This window comes from Hemitrygon akajei, chromosome 18 (genome assembly GCF_048418815.1).
Source record: "Hemitrygon akajei chromosome 18, sHemAka1.3, whole genome shotgun sequence".
NCBI classification, from domain to species: Eukaryota; Metazoa; Chordata; class Chondrichthyes; order Myliobatiformes; family Dasyatidae; genus Hemitrygon; species Hemitrygon akajei.
Window position 1 is genome coordinate 1225579 of NC_133141.1, and position 15374 is coordinate 1240952.

Genomic DNA, 15374 nt, shown 5'->3' on the forward strand with positions numbered 1-15374 from the left:
TTTCTTATTTCTCATTTCCACCTATAACACCACTCTAGTCGAATTCTCCAGCCTGTCCTGATGAAGACTGCCATGACATTTTCCCTGACTAATAATGCCACCTCTCCTCCTTTAATCCCTCCCGCTGTAACACATCTAACACAACAGAATCCCAGAACACTGAGCTGCCAGTCCTGCCCCTCCTGCAACCAAGTCCCACTAATGGGTACAATGTCATAATTCCAGGTGTTGATCCATGCCCTGAGCTCATCCACCTACAGTATTACAGTACTTTCCTTCTTGCATTAAAATATATGCAGCTCAGGACACTGGTCACACAATGGTCCCTACTGATTCCAAACTTTGTCTGAAGTCTTACCAACATCTGCCTCCACAGAACTACTGTGTTGTAGCAGCAGTACCCACATCAAGCCACAAACTTAAAAGTTTAAGTAATTGTCTTCCATTTAAAAAGTCATATTTTCACTGCGTATGAAATCTTTTAAAAATTGAAGTGTAAAATTGAGGTTTCCCTCCTCCACGGACAATAAAGATGAGAGAACCATAACAAAGGGTTGATCATTTGCCAGGCCAGAGAAAAAAGTAATATGCCTATGTACATTGCTCACAAAGACAGACTAATTTATTCTGATCTAACTATGATACCGAAAGGAAAGGAATAGGTTTCAAACATATCCTTATGAGGTTAAGATGGGTTACTGCCTCTGAGAAATAGACCATTGTTTAAATTCTTTTCAGTACTGGACATTGTTTGTCTACAGTTTCTCCTCCTTCTGTCATTATGATTTATGTACCAGTGATTGCTGCAGTGTATACAATTTAGAACCAATTGCTAAAACCAAAGTCTGTTTATAGCTTGATAAACAACTACATTGTGCAGTTATGTAGAATTGAAAGTTCAATGTGCAGAGTCCACTGCAGTTTACACCCAGCTGGGTAATAAAAGAAACTAAGTAACAAATATTATTGCTGGCTAAGCAGCTAATATTGGAAAACTGTGACTGTCTATGGAGTACGGGTCCAAGCAGGTTGATGTGTGTGGCCAAGTTGTTTCTGACCATGACACTTCTGTCCTCACTGCCGTACAGGCACATTCGTTGGTGGCTATTTGTTTGAATATTTTACTGGTGCTATCTTTCTTTGATGTTTTTACTTGAAGCATGTTGCAAATTGCCTGGCAGCTGTTATCTACTTCCATCCCTGCAGATAAGAGACAACAGAAGGCAACTGACTGGCTAACTAACATTGCCTGAGGGTACAGGAATTGGTCTTTACTCTTGAGACAATTGGACAAATCCATAAGAGTGAATGGAATAGAACAATACAGCTTAAAGTAAGAGCAAAATATTGGGAATGGGTCTAGGCAGTGGAAAACCGAGGGCTCTGCCAGGGCCAACTGCCTGCCCCTCTTCCGAGGATACGTTCGTTGTGGCAGGGTATAGAGCTTTGACCAATAACCAATCTGCATTTGGAATTGATTAGCAAGAGCAAATTTAAGGAAGGCAGAGGCAGGCGCAGCAGCCACTGTCTGCGTGGACAAAGTCAGAGTGGAGATCTTGAAGCTTTAGCTCTTTGAAGCTTCAGTGAAGACTGGCTTCAGTCAGAGAAAGCAAAGAAAGAAAAGCTCCAGGTTAAGTTTTTTTTTTCCTTTCCTTCCTTTATATAAGACCAGTGACATAGGAGCAGAAATAGGCTATTTGACCCATCGAGTCTGCTCCGCCATCCAATCATGGCTGATGCATTTTTCCCTCCTCAGCCCCACTCCCCAGCCTTCTCCTTGTAACCTTTGATGCCGTGTCTAATCAAGAACCTATCAAGCTCTGCCTTAAATATATCCAACGATCTGACCTCCACAGCTGCCTCTGGTACCAAATTCCACAAATTCACTATGCTCAGGCTAAATTATAAATTATTATAAATTGTGATAAATTGCTGTAATTGCACATTTAGATGGAGACTTAACTTAAAGATTTTTACTCCTCATGTATGTGAAGGATGTAAGAAATAAAGTCAATTCAATTCAATTCAAGAAATTTCTCTTAGAATTCTGAGATATCTGTTTAACTAGGGCAATAGAGATAGAAACATAGAAAATAGGTGCAGGAGTAGGCCATTCGGCCCTTTGAGCCTGCACCACCATTCAGTATGATCATGGCTGATCATCCAACTCAGAACCCAGTACCTGCTTTCTCTCCATACTCCCTGATCCCTTTAGCCACAAGGGCCATATCTAACTTCCTCTTAAATATAGCCAATGAACCGGCCTCAACTGTTTCCTGTGGCAGAGAATTCCACAGATTCACCACTCTCTGTGTGAAGAAGTTTTTCCTCATTGTAAGATTCAAAATTAAGATGTGCGTTTCTGAAAGAGGTTTGGATTAAAGTCAAAGGACAAATGTGATTTAATTATGTCCGGGGACAAATGTGATTTAATTATGTCTGGGTTAAAGTCTGTAAACAAATGTGATTTAATTATGAATGCAGAAGCCCTGACAAGATTAACTGTTTGTGGAATCATTGAAGTCCTGAGATATGGACTATTGTTTTACAGAAATGTGTAAAAAAACAACTCCAAATATGGAATGGGATAAGACTATGTACCTCCCGAGTCAGGGAGGGGGGTGGTAAGGAAGAAGGATAAAACCTGCTGCCCTGTAAGGTTCAGGGTTCCCTTCTCTGAGGGGGCCCAGCTCTGCAGAACTGTTAATAAACTTTGTTTCCTTAAATTTGTCTTAAAGCCATTATTCGGGAGTGTGGCTCGTTTCTGACACTCATCTCGGTCCTAAAAGGCTTCCCCTTTATCCTGAAACTGTGACCCCTTGTTCTGGACTTCCCCAACATCGGAAACAATCTTCCTGTCCAATCATCTTTAGAATTTTATGCGTTTCAATAAGATCCCCCCTCAATCTTCTAAATTCCAGTGAGTATAAGCCTAGTCGATCCAGTCTTTCTTCATATGAAAGTCCTGCCATCCCAGGAATCAATCTGGTGAACCTTCTTTGTACTCCCTCTATGGCAAGAATGTCTTTCCTCAGATTAGGGGACCAAAACTGCACACAATACTCTAGGTGCTGTCTCACCAAGACCTTGTACAACTGCAGTAGAACCTCCCTGCTCCTGTACTCAAATCCTTTCGCTATGAATGCCAACATACCATTTGCCTTTTTCACCGCCTGCTGTACCTGCATGCTCACCTTCAATGACTGGTGTACAATGACACCCAGGTCTCGTTGCACCTCCACTTTTCCTAATCGGCCACCGTTCAGATAATAATCTGTTTTCCTGTTCTTGCAACCAAAGTGGATAACCTCACAGTTATCCACATTAAATTGCATCTGCCATGAATTTGCCCACTCACCTAACCTATCCAAGTCACCCTGCATCCTTTTAGCATCCTCCTCACAGCTAACACCGCTGCCCAGCTTCGTGTCGTCTGCAAACTTGGAGATGCTGCATTTAATTCCCTCGTCTAAATCATTAATATATATTGTAAACAACTGGGGTCCCAGCACTGAGCCTTGCGGTACCCCACTAGTCACTGCCTGCCATTCTGAAAAGGTCCCGTTTACTCCCACTCTTTGCTTCCTGTCTGCCAACCAATTCTCTATCCACATCAATACCATACCCCCAATACTGTGTTCTTTAAGTTTGCACACTAATCTCCTGTGTGGGACCTTGTCAAAAGCCTTTTGAAAATCTGAATATACCATATCCACTGGCTCTCCCCTATCCACTCTACTAGTTACATCTTCAGAAAATTCTATAAGATTCGTCAGACATGATTTTCCTTTCACAAATCCATGCTGACTTTGTCCGATGATTTCACCTCTTTCCAAATGTGCTGTTATCACATCTTTGATAACCGACTCTAGCATTTTCCCCACCGCCGATGTCAGACTAACCGGTCTATAATTCCCCGGTTTCTCTCTCCCTCCTTTTTTAAAAAGTGGGGTTACATTAGCCACCCTCCAATCCTCAGGAACTAATCCAGAATCTAAGGAGTTTTGAAAAATTATCACTAATGTATCCACTATTTCTTGGGCTACTTCCTTAAGCACTCTGGGATGCAGACCATCTGGCCCTGGGGATTTATCTGCCTTTAATCCCTTCAATTTACCTAACACCACTTCCCTACTAACATGTATTTCCCTCAGTTCCTCCATCTCACTAGACCTTCGGTCCCTTACTATTTCTGGAAGATTATTTCTGTCCTCCTTAGTGAAGACAGAACCAAAGTAGTTATTCAATTGGTCTGCCATGTCTTTGTTCCCTATGATCAATTCATCTGTTTCTGACTGTAAAGGACCTACATTTGTCTTGACCAATCTTTTTCTTTTCACGTATCTATAAAAGCTTTTACAGTCAGTTTTTATGTTCCCTGCCAGCTTTCTCTCATAATCTTTTTTCCCTTTCCTAATTAAGCCCTTTGTCCTCCTCTGCTGGTCTCTGAATTTCTCCCAGTCCTCAAGTGTGCCACTTTTTTTTTGCTAATTTATATGTTTCTTCTTTGGACTTGATACTATCCCTAATTTCCCTTGTCAGCCATGGGTGCACTACCTTCCCTGGTTTATTCTTTTGCCAAACTGGGATGAACAATTGTTGTAGTTCATCCATGTGATCTTTAAATGCTTGCCATTGCAAATCCACCGTCAACCCTTTAAGTATCATTTGCCAGTCTATCTTAGCTGCTTGCTGTGTTCCACCAGCATTTTGTGTGTGTGTTACGTATCCCGTAACTGGATCACTTACCAGCAAAGATAGAGAGGTCCACTGAAGTCTGATGGTACCATTTTCAAACGTTTTTATTTATAAAGGGGCACAAAAGTAAGGTTAATACAAACATTCAGATACCATAAGTCGTCAATACTCAATCTAAAGCGCAGGTATAGTAATAACCAATAAGAAATAAACTCTATCGTTGTCTAGGGGTAATGTATATATTGTCCGCTGTATATCTGAAAGTCTCTTGCTGTCACTGCAGTCCCACCAGCTGCTGTCTTTTGTGGTGTCGCGTTGGTGCACTTTGTTAAAGAGAGAGAGATAGAGATTAAATGAAACAGTTACCCGGCGGGGTTTTCCAACCTTTAGGAGTTCGATTCGTCGAAGTCTCGTTGGGGAATGGACGCTCACTTGTGGCCTCCCCTGTAGCTAAGCCGTTCTTTCGTGGTGAGGTCGCCAACCCCAGGCAAGGAAAAGACGCACACGAACCCCCCCCACCGGCTGTCGCTATTAAACGCTGTCACAGGATTTCTAGCGTGATTTCTGGTGCGTCTGGGGGGCCGTCTTTACAACCTCTCTTTTATCTGAACTCACGGGGTCTCAGATGTCAATCAGGTTGGGATGATGCAATCTCTCTCCGTCTCTCCACCCACGTTGCCCTGAGGGTATACACGTAGTATAGTTCCCAATTCACAAAGGTGTCTCCACGAGACAATGACCACAGTCGCCAGCTTTTGCCTCGCCGTGAAATGAGGAACACCGCTCGTATCTCTCTCTTCTCTTGGGTCATTGACCCCCCCTTCACTAGGGCTCTGGCGATTCTCACAAAGGAAAGGGCTGGGATCATAACATGTGTAACTGGGACTTAGAGTCACTTTCTTGAATTTCTAAGTTGCACTCTGTGCAGGATTCTGGCTAACAACAGTTTGAAAAAACAGTGTCTGTGTCTGCTGGGTCCATGTTTGGCGAGAGCGTTCTGTCACAGGGTGGGCGTTGAGAGCGGACCCAAATGCAAGACACAAAACACTGTTCTGTGGGGTTAACTAAATAGAGTTTATTACTAGTTACAAGGAGAGCCGGGACGCAAGGATAGGACAGAGAGAAATCAAGGAGAGCAAAGTGGAAATGGAAGTAGGCGTAAATGGACAAGGACTCTGGCCCTGGACTAGGCGGGGACTCAGGGTCTGGATCATAGCACAAACAAGGTAAATTTAAAGGGAACCCAATCTGGACCATGACAGTTACACTTATCTGATGTACTTGCTGTTCACTAACTTTATAAACACCTCAAAAACACTAAAAGGGTTTGTCAAGCAGAACACAGGCATCAATATTGATTTCTCTAACTTCCATGTCTCTGTTTCCCACCTTCCTTTGCATTCCCTTATCCCACTGGTGACAAGATGTTCGGTGATGGTCCAAGTGCAGTGTCACTGCAACTCAAAAGCAGTAACTTAATACCACCCCTTTACAGCATCAACCTGAACTGTAATCTTCTTTCCTGGAATGTGGACTAAGGTAAGCAGGGAGCATTGCTGTCACTGTGCTTTGATCAAGACTCAACAAGACTGAAACGAAAGAAAAGAATTTATATACAATTACCAAGAAAAACTAATTTGCTGGAATGTGCATACTCACGAGCATGATTGCCAACTCCTTTCAGCTTCCTGCCTGTGAGGGTGCCCAGATTTTGCTACAGAGTCTGTGGTTGTAATATCTGGCCAGTATACCCCTTCACTTTGCTTTCCCCCACCCTCATGACACTTGCTCATTTCCTTCACCTTCCTTTGGTTCCCCATCTCCTTCCCTTTATTCCATGGTCTTGGATTCTTTCTTCTTCAGCCATTTGTCTCTTCCACCTATCACCTCTGAGATTCTTACATTCCCCTCTGCTCCCCCCTTTCTTCTTTCTCCTTATCACCTGCCAGTTCATGCTCTTCTGCTTACACCCTCTAATTTTGGCTTCTGCCCTTTTTCTTTCCAGTCCTGATGAAGGGTCTTGGCCTGAAACATTGATTTTTTGTTTCCTCCATTGATGCTGCCTGAACCAAAATGTTGTTTGTCATCTCTGTCAACGATCTAGATGATAATGTTCTTAACTGGATCACCAAATTTGTGGATGACACCAAGATTGGGGTGTAGTGGACAGTGAGGAAGACTATCAAAGATTGCAGTGGGATCTGGACCAGCTGGAAAAATGAGTTGAAAAATGGCAGATGGAATTTAATGCAGGCAAGTGTAGGGTGTGACACTTTAGGAGGACAAACGAGGGTAGGTCTTACACTGTGAATGGTAGGGAACTGAGGAGTGTGGTAGAACAAAGGGATCTGGGAATACAGGTACATAATTCATTGAAAGTAGCGTCACAGGTAGATAGGGTCATAAGGAAAGCTTTTGGCACATTGGTCTTAATAAATCAATGTATTGAGTACAGGAGATGGGATGTTGTGGTGAAGTTGATTACAAACAAATAGTGGGATTAGTTGATTACCAGAAAATAGTGGGAGATGGCCCCAAACAGTCATCGTAGGTGAGGCGACACCTGTGAACTTGTTGGTGTCATCTATTATATCCAGTGCTCCTGGTGTGGCCTCCTGGATATTGGTGAGTGCTGACATAAATTAGGAGACTGCTTCGCTGAGCACCTATGCTCCGTCTGCTAGAAAAAAGCAGGATCTCCCAGGGGCCACCCATTTCAATTCCACTTCCCATTCCCATTCTGACATGTCAGACCATGGCCTCCTCTACTGTCACAATGAGGCCACATTCAGGTTGGAGAAACAACGCCTTATATTCCATCTGAGTAGCCTCCAACCTGATGGCATGAACATCAATTTCTTTAACTCCTAGTAATGCCCCCCACCTTTCTCCTTCAGCATTCCCCATTCCTGTTTCACTTTCTCACCTTATTTCCTTACCTGCCCATCATTTCTTTCTGGTGCTCCTCCCCCTTCCCCTTCTTCCAGGGTCTTCTACCCGCTCCTATCAGATCCTCCCTTCTCCAAACCTTTACCTCTTTCACCAATCAGCTTCCCGGCTCTTTACTTCACCCTTCCCCCCCTTAGTTTCACCTATCACCTGCCACCTTGTACTTCTTCTTCCCCTTACCGCACCTTCTTACTCTGACCTCATCTTTTTTCCAATCCTGATGAAGGGTCTCAGCCCAAAATATCAATTGTACTTTTTCCATAGATGCTGCCTGGCCTGCTGAGTTTCTCCAGCATTTTGTGTGTGTTGCTCATTGATGCACCATCAATAACTCACGCCGAGACTTAGGAAGTGAGATTATCGGCTTTTATTGACTGAAGGACAACACTACATCCTGGGGAAAATGAGGGAGAGCAGCAGGCCACAGTCGCCTTTATACAGGGGTCTGTGGGAGGAGCCACAGGGGTAGTCAGCAGGGTCTTGGGAGGAGCCACAGGAGCAGTCAGACAGGTATATCTAGTTCACCACACTCAGATTTCCAGCATCTGCAGATTTCCTCGTGTTAAGGACTGAGAGTTACTTGCTTCTACATTGGTTCTATGGGGTTCTGATTTGTATGGGAACCACAGGCTTTTCCACAGATGAGATAGGAGGGGGCTGCTGAAGTGAGCAGATTCCATCACTGTGTGCTCCTGAAGCTCAGCTGCAAGGTCCCCAACATTAACGTTGATGCTCTTCCTTGAATCCCAGACTCAAACTACCCCAGCCACAAACATAAATGGCTATTTTTCTGACATTCCATAATGATCCAATGCATTAAGCAGAACCTTGGAGTGTATAAGGTTGATGCGTAGCGTGTGGTGCCTTGGATCTCTTACACTAATCAATTATTTTGCAGTAGGAACTCAAAAAAAATATGCCTGGCTTATCCAGATTCAACCAAGTTACCAGCACCTCTAATTTTTTTAAGCTTTGGTCTTTGAACTTCTAGTTGTGAGGAGACTTGCCAAGGATTAGAGGTGCAGCAGCAGTGACAAAAATTAAACCCACATTATAAACCACTCTTCTATTCTAAGCTTATTTAAATTCAACATTTTATTTATGTGAACATTAAGTAGATATGATGGTGCTTTTAAAGATGATGACGCAATTGGACCATATCCAACTGATATGGTTATCTGAAAAAGACAGAGACATCAGGACTGACATTTCAAAAATTAACTAAATTTGGCATAAAAGTACAGAGGGAACAAGCAGAGCGGCTATTGTTGGGAGTGGGCCAGTGGTGAGAGTGGGAGTGTCAGGCTTTGACTCAAAGGTGGCTTTGGCCTGGAAGAGGTGTTGGCTCAGGGTAAGTTTCTGTTAAATTTCTGATTTTTCTTACTGTGTCGGGGATATATATGTAGTTTAAATGACCATTGTGTGTACTTGGTGGCGGATGGCATAGTATATGGAATAAGCCAGATGAACTTGCACGACAGTTACAGTTTGGCATATAGGCTGATAATCAGTGGCCGATTGGCAGGAGGCACAGAGTGGGAATAAAGGGAGCCTTTTCTGACTGGCTGCTGGTGACTAGTGGTATTCCGCAGGGGTTCCACAAGGGTCAGTGTTGGGACTGACTCTTTTTACATTATGTGTTAATGATTTGAATCATGGAATTGATGGTTTTGTTGCAAAGTTTCCAGATGATTTGAAGATAAGTGAAGGGGAAGGTAGTTTTGAGGAAGTATTGAGGCTACAGAAAGACTTATTAAGATTAGGAGAATTAACAAATAAGTGGCAGATGGAATATAGTGTCAGGAATTGTATGATCATGTACAAGAAATGAAAGGGTTAACTATTTTCTAAATGGAGAGAATAAAAAATGTGAGGCACAAAGGGACTTGGGAATCCTTGTGCAAGATTTCCTAAAGGTTAATTCGCAGGTTGAATCTGTGGTGAGGAAGGAAAATGTGATATTAGCATTTATTTCAAGATGACTAGACTATAAAAGCACGGATGTAATGTTGAGACTTGAAAATCACTGGTAAGGCCTCATTTGGAGTATTGTGAGCAGTTTTGCACCCCTTATCTAGGAAAGGAAGTGCTGAAACCAGAGAGTGTTCAAAGGAAATTCACAAAAATGACTCCAGGATTCAATGGCTTGTCAAATGAAGAGCATCTAATGACTCTGGGCTTGTATTCATCGGAATTCAGAAGACTGAGGGGTGACCTCATTGAAACCTATCGAATGGTGAAAGGCCTTGACAGACTGGATGTGGAGAGAGTGTTTCCTGTGGTGGGAGAGTCTAGGATCAGAGGACTAAGCCTTAGAATAGAGAGGAGTCCTTTTAAAACGGAGAAGAAAAGGAATTTCTTTAACCAGAGAGTGGTGAATCTGTGGAATTCATTGCCACAGGCAGCTGTGGAGGCCAAGTCTTAATGTATATTTAAGGCAGAGTTTGATAGATTCTTGATTGCTCAGGGCATGAAGGGATACGGGGAGAAGGCAGAAGATTGGAGCTGAGGGGAAGATTGGATCAGAAATGATGAAATAGCAGAGTAATGGTCAAACGGCCTAATTCTTCTCCTATAGCTTATGGACTTAATGTCTTTAGCCATTACATAAGTTGTTTCAAGCAGTGGTTAGAGGCCAAATTCATAATGAGAAAAGGCATTTCAGCAATGCAAACACTGAATAGCAAATGGCCAACACACTATGGTTCAGAGAAGCAGTTATGACTTGCCTGTGACTTGGGCACCACGGTAGTGTACCAGTTAGCGCAATGCTATTACAGCTTGGGGTGATTTGGAGATTGGACTTCAGTTCCAATGCTGTTCTGTAAGGAGTCTCTGAACAACTTCCCCGTGGAATGCATGGGTTTTCCTCGGGAGTTTCGGTTTCCTCCCACAGTCTAAAGAAATACTGTGTAGGTAAATTGGTCATTATCAATTGTCCTGTGATTAGGTTAGGGTTAATCAGGTTGGTCGGGGGTTGCTTGGGTGGCATGTCTCAAGGGGCCAGAAGGGCCTACTCCGTGCTGTATCGCTAGATAAATAATAACTCACACACAAAATGCTGGAAAAGAGTACAGCCGATGTTTTGGGCTGAAACCCTTGTAAGGGGTTTCTTCTTTCATGTTATTTGCTAAGGCTAATAAAATGGCTTCTCTGTGATGTTAACTGCTGAGTTAATGGCAGCAGCTTGTTTGGGTTATAATTACTGATAACGGGAATTGTATTCATTTGCTAACCAATTGGGATAGATGTTATTCTTTCTTGTGTGTCTGTAAGCTATTGTTTTTCGCTGGCTTTGGGGAGAAGGTGCGATGGGGACAGAGAGAGGAGACACGGACGGACTCAAGCACAGCGTTTGTTCGATCACCGAGGGTGGTCCCATTCATGAGTTGGTGGAGTTCGGAGGACATCGACTGGATGAAGAGAGACCTGGTTCTGTAAGAACTCCAACAATGTGTGCACAAACTGATTAGTAATAATGGTGCCTTTTTCTTTTTTTTTTAAACAGTTAAACAGTTCAACAGTTCTGATTTTGTTCCTTTACTATCCACATAGTCAAAGTAAGAGTTATAAAGTGTAATCATCTAATCGCATATGGTGTACTGTCTGTTATTTGGCGTGGTGGGGTACATCACAAAGCATCTACACCACTTGATTACACAGTTTGACGGGGCCAAAGGCTGTTCCCCCTAGATGAAAGTGAGCTGAGTGAGCCTGAGGCTTACTAGGAGGCTACACCGTTTATCTTCCATGGATCTCCTTCAGATATTGAACATTCCATCATTCTAGAAACCTTACCAGTCCACAAAATTGTTCTAATATCAAACAAATAACACTAAATGTAGTCTTTGTGGTCTGGAAATTTCACACATATTTGTAAGATTAAAAATTCCCTTTCCTGACAGATCACAACCAAGCTTCAAGAATAGACAATAGACAATAGACAATAGGTGCAGAAGTAGACCATTCGGCCCTTCGAGCCTGCACCGCCATTTTGAGATTATGGCTGATCAATTACTATCAATACCCGGTTCCTGCCTTGTCCCCATATCCCTTGATTCCCCTATCCATAAGATACCTATCTAGCTCCTTCTTGAAAGCATCCAGAGAATTGGCCTCCACTACCTTCTGAGGCAGTGCATTCCAGACCCCCACAACTCTCTGGGAGAAGAAGTTTTTCCTTAACTCTGTCCTAAATGACCTACCCCTTATTCTCAAACCATGCCCTCTGGTACTGGACTCTCCCAGCATCTGGAACATATTTCCTGCCTCTATCTTGTCCAATCCCTTAATAATCTTATATGTTTCAATCAGATCCCCTTTCAATCTCCTTAATTCCAGCGTGTACAAGCCCAGTCTCTCTAACCTCTCTGCGTAAGACAGTCCAGACATCCCAGGAATTAACCTCGTGAATCTACGCTGCACTTCCTCTACAGCCAGGATGTCCTTCCTTAACCCGGAGACCAAAACTGTACACAATACTCCAGGTGTGGTCTCACCAGGGCTCTGTACAAATGCAAGAGGATTTCCTTGCTCTTGTACTCAATTCCCTTTGTAATAAAGGCCAACATTCCATTAGCCTTCTTCACTGCCTGCTGCACTTGCTCATTCACCTTCAGTGACTGATGAACAAGGATTCCGAGATCTCTTTGTATTACTCCCTTACTCAACTCTATACCGTTCAGATAATAATCTGCCTTCCTGTTCTTACTCCCAAAGTGGATAACCTCACACTTATTCACATTAAACGCCATATGCCAAGTATCTGCCCGCTCACCCAGCCTATCCAAGTCACCCTGAATTCTCCTAACATCCTCATCACATGTCACACTGCCACCCAGCTTAGTATCATCAGCAAATTTGCTGATGTTATTTTCAATGCCTTCATCCAAATCATTGATGTAAATTGTAAACAGCTGTGGTCCCAATACCGAGCCCTGTGGCACCCCACTAGTCACCACCTGCCATTCCGAGAAACACCCATTCACCGCTACCCTTTGCTTTCTATCTGCCAACCAGTTTTCTATCCATGTCAATGCCTTCCCCCCGATGCCCTGAGCTTTGATTTTACCCACCAATCTTCTATGTGGGACCTTATCAAATGCCTTCTTAAAATCAAGGTACATTACATCCACTGGATCTCCCTCGTTTAACTTCCTGGTTACATCCTCAAAAAACTCCAACAGATTAGTCAAGCATGATTTACCCTTGGTAAATCCATGCTGGCTCAGCCCAATCCTATCACTGCTATCTAGATATGCCACTATTTCATCTTTAATAATGGACTCTAGCATTTTTCCCACCACCGATGTCAGGCTGACAGGTCGATAGTTCTCTGTTTTCTCCCTCCCTCCTTTCTTAAAAAGTGGGATAACATTAGCCATTCTCCAATCCTCAGGGACTGATCCTGAATCTAAGGAACATTGGAAAATGATTACCAATGCATCCGCAATTTCCAGGGCCACCTCCTTTAGTACCCTAGGGTGCAGACCATCTGGACCTGGGGATTTGTCAGCCTTCAGTCCCATCAGTCTTCTCATCACCGTTTCCTTCCAAATGTCAATCTGTTTCATTTCCTCTGTTACCCTATGTCCTTGGCCCATCCATACATCTGGGAGATTGCTTGTGTCTTCCTTAGTGAAAACAGATCTAAAGTACTCATTAAATTCTTCTGCCATTTCTCTGTTTCCCATAACAATTTCACCTAATTCATTCTTCAAGGGCCCAACATTGTTCTTAACTATCTTCTTTCTCTTCACATACCTAAAAAAGCTTTTGCTATCCTCCTTTATATTCCTGGCTAGCTTGCGTTCGTACCTCATTTTTTCTCCCCGTATTGCCTTTTTAGTTAAGTTCTGTTGTTCCTTAAAAATTTCCCAATCATCCGTCCTCCCACTCACCTTAGCTCTGTCATACTTCCTTTTTTTTAATGCTATGCAATCTCTGACTTCCTTTGTCAACCACTGTGGCCCCTTTGGCCCCTTTGAATCCTTCCTTCTCTGGGGGATGAACTGATTTTGCACCTTGTGCATTATTCCCAAGAATACCTGCCATTGCTGTTCCACTGTCTTTTCTGCTAGGCTATCCATCCAGTCAACGTTGACCAGCTCCTCCCTCATGGCTCCATAGTTTCCCCTGTTCAACTGCAACACTGACACCTCCGAGCTGCCCTTATCCTTCTCAAATTGCAGATAAAAACTTATCATATTATGATCACTACCTCCTAATGGCTCCCTTACTGCAAGATCGCTTATCAAATCCTGTTCATTACATAACACTAAATCCAGAAGAGTCTTGTCCCTGGTCGGCTCTCGTACAAGCTGTTCCAAGAATGCATCCCGTAGGCACACTACAAACTCCCTATCCTGTGGTCCAGCACCAACCTGATTCTCCCAGTTCACCTGCATGTTGAAATCCCCCATAACTACTGCGACATTACCTTTGCCACATGCCAATGTTAACTCCCTATTCAACTGGCACCCAATATCCATGCTACTGTTTGGTGGCCTGTAGACAACACCCATTTGGGTCCTTTTGCCCTTACTGTTCCTCAATTCTATCCACACAGACTCTACTTCTCCTGACCCTATGTCCCCCCTTGCAAAGGACTGAATCTCATTCCTCACCAACAGGGCCACCCCACCCCCTCTGCCCACATTTCTGTCCCTATGATAGCACGTATACCCTTGAACATTCATTTCCAAGGTCTGATCTCCCTGCAGCCATGTCTCCGTTATCCTAACAACATCATAGTTACCCATTCGCACCTGAGCTTCAAGCTCATCCGCCTTATTTCTGACACTTCGTGCATTCAGATATAGAATTTTTAGCCCATTTCTCCTCTCTCTGTTTAAATCGCTGCTTATTGTGCTTAACCCAGCTCCCCGAACTCCCATCGGGCTATACACCCCTAGAATTTTGTTGTCCTTCCTACACTTACTTATTCTTTCAACACATTTAACTCCATGTTCCGTCAGACCATCCCTCTGTACACGAGCCCTCCTTATCACTTGTTCCGCCTCACCTTTCTCTACTACACACTTAATATTCCGGAACTGTGTAGTCCCCACCTGTCCTTTATTCTTCCTCTCACTATCCTCTCTCACATTCTGGATCCCCGCCCGCTGCAAATTTAGTTTAAACCCCCCCAAGAAGCTCTAGCAAACTTCCCTGCAAGAATGTTAGTACCGCTCCAGTTCAGGTGTAAACCATCCCTTCGGAACAGATCCCACCTTTTCTGGAACAAGGCCCAATTATCTACAAACCTGAAGCCCTCCCTCCTGCACCATCCTCTCAGCCACGTATTAATCTTTATAATCCTCCTGTTCCTTGCCTCACTCGCACATGGCACAAGTAGCAATCCTGAGATTGTTACCCTGGAGGTCCTGCTCTTCAGCTTTGCACCTAACTCCCTGAACTCCCTACGCAGGACCCCTCACTCATCCTACCCACGCCATTGGTCCCTACATGGACCACAACATCTGGATTCTTGCCTCCCTCTCGAGAATAACCTGCACCCGATCTGAGATGTCTCGGACCCCGGCACCAGGGAAGCAACATACCATCTGAGACTCCCGATCTTCCCCACAAAATCTCCTATCCGCCCCCCTGACTATAGAATCCCCTATCACTACCGCTCTCTTCTCTTCCCTCCTCCCCTTCCTAGTCGCGGGTCCAACCTCAGTGCCAGAGACAGGACCACTGCAGCTTATTCCTGGTAGGTCATC